The following is a 2,706-nucleotide window of genomic DNA, read 5'->3' on the forward strand; positions in this document are numbered from 1 at the left end:
TCTCCCCTCAGCCTCCTCTTCTCCAGACTAAACACCCCCAGTTCCCTCAGCCGCTCCCCGTACGACCTGTGCTCCAGACCCTGCACCAGCTTCATTGTCCTTCAATGGACACGCTGGAGTCATTCAATGTCCTTTTTGTAGTGATGGGCCCAAAACTGAACACAGGAATCGAGGTGCGGCCTCACCAGTGCCGAGTACAGGGGTCAGATCCCTTCCCTGTCCCTGCTGGCCACGCTATTGCTGACACAAGCCAGGATGCCATTGGCCTTCTTGGCCCCCTGGGCACACTGCTGGCTCCTGGTCAGCCGGCTGTCAATCAGCACCCCCAGGTCCCTCTCTGACTGGAAGCTCTCCAGCCACTCCTCCCCAAGCCTGTAGCGCTGCTGGGGGTTGTTGTGGTCCAAGGGCAGCCCCCGGCATTTGGCCTTATGGAAACTCCTGCAGTTGGGCTCAGCCCATGGCTCCAGCCTGTCCAGGTCTCTGCAGAGCCTCCCTACCCTCAAGCAGATCAACACTCCCACCCAGCTTGGTGTCATCTGCAAACTTACTCAATCCCCTCATCTAGATCATCAATAAAGGTGTTAAACAGGAGTGGCCCCAAAACCCAGCCCTGGGGGACACCACTCGTGACCGGCCGTCAACTGGATTTAACTCCATTCACCACAACTCTCTGGGCCTGGCCATCCAGACAGTTTTTTACCCAGCAAAACGTGTGCCCATCCAAGCCACAAGCAGCCATTTTTGCCAGGAGAATGCTGTGAGAAACGGTGTCAAAGGCCTTACTAAAGTCAAGGTAAACAACATCCACAGCCTTTCCCTCATCCAATAAGCAGGTTGCCCTGTTGTAGAAGGAGATTCGATTTGTGAGGCAGGACCTGCCTTTCATAAACCCACGCTGACTGGGCCTGAGCATCTGGTTGTCCCACATGTGTTGTGTGATGATACTCAGGATGAGCTGCTCAATCAGCTTCCCAGGCACCGAAGTCAAGCTGACAGGCCTGTAATTTCCTGGATCATCCTTCCGACCCTTCCTATAGATGTGTGTCACATCCGCCAATTTCCAATCAGTCGGGACCTCCCTGGTCCGCCAGGACTGCTGATAAATGATGAAAACTGGCTTGGTGAGCAACCCAGCCAGGTCCTTCAGTACCCCACAAATTCTTGTACTGTGCCTCTTTCCTGATTACCTAATCCTTTTTAATTAGTTATGTACAGTATGTATGCTCTACCACAGTGCTTAAGCATCAAATAGCTGTTTCTAAATGGATGACAAATACAGACAATATGATTCAGCAGATTAATTTCTTAGAAGCTCTAAGAAATTGTAAAGAAGTTCCATTGTCAAATACAATAAAGATCTGTATCATAACTAACCAGACAAATCTAGAACAAAGTTCTGCAGTTTTAACTTCTATCCCTCTGACTGGGAACAGAGTTGAAAATAGATCTCATTCTATTCTTTGTTTTGTGAAGTCATCAGTACTTTGGGCTTGGCTGCTTTAAAATTATTTCTAAGTTTGATGGCTAAGGACTAAGATGGTAGAGTTAGGCAAAGAGCCTACATCTTCTTCGCACCCTAAGTACTCCAGAAAGTTAATGCTCATCATCCCAAAAGAAGTGCTCTGTTGACATCCATCTGGTAGAACAGAGAGAAGGTAGATGGGATTGACAAGCAGGCAAGCCTAAACCATGACTGTTTTGCAGATATTTGTGATACATTTCTGTTAAAAATGAATTAATCTAATAAAATGGTTAAAAACCACAGGTACTTGAAGTAGTGTAGAAAAGTCTAGGCCATTTAATTCCATCTCAGTGTGCACCACTGAGAAGTCACCTTGATCTCAAGCAACAGCTTTGAGCACTGGAGTGCCATGATTGAATTCTGAAAATAAAAAGTAGAAGGTTCTCTAGGGTGTATATAAAAAAAAAGGAAGTAGTATATGCAGAGAACTTTTAAACTATTTACTTCCTGAAGTTATGTGTACTCTTGTAAGAGCTGACATAACATAGAAACAAGGAAAGGCAATTTAGCTGACCTGGGGAACTTTCAGTGTGACAAAAGCACACCATACAATCCTGAAGAGCCAAAGAAGACAGCACTAGAAAACTGTCTGCAAATGCTGTGGTCTTTGAGGACTGCAAGGATAGAACACCATAAAGGCAAAGGACCAAGTCTCTCGGAGTAAACAAGCACAGCACACATGGGCAGGGACAGGTAAAGCAAGGTTTTCCCTCACTTTGTACTTGAACTATTCCATCCCCTGCATAAAGCCCTGGCACTCCATGAACTAAGCTGAAATAGCCTTGGGAAAAGGGAGTCTGTCTGCCTGTGGTGCCTGGTCTGACAGAGCACTCCTTTCTAAGAACATTTAGGGCTGCTCAGCTTTTTCTGGGAGGCCTGGCTACTGATGGCGGCGGAAAAAAAGGCCTCTTCTCTCTACCTTCTTACATAACTGCTGCTTTCCTGCCTCGACACTGCTTCATGTTGGGCACAGTACTCTGCTCAGGAGCAAAGCCTGGGCCTAGGCTCTGCCAGCAGCTCGAGGTTTCGAGGCCTCGGGGCGGGGGCCCATACAGATGTCTGGATTTGTACATACGTTCTGGGGGTGCCGAGAAGCTTTTGCGTCTCCGAGGTGAGCGCTTCGGCCCCGGCTCCGGAGACAGCCACGACCGCAGGAGGAGCCACACTCCCGCCCAGCGGGGCCG

The sequence above is a fragment of the Athene cunicularia genome (genome assembly GCF_003259725.1).
Source record: "Athene cunicularia isolate RWA chromosome 2 unlocalized genomic scaffold, athCun1 chr2_part1, whole genome shotgun sequence".
Classification (NCBI taxonomy): domain Eukaryota; kingdom Metazoa; phylum Chordata; class Aves; order Strigiformes; family Strigidae; genus Athene; species Athene cunicularia.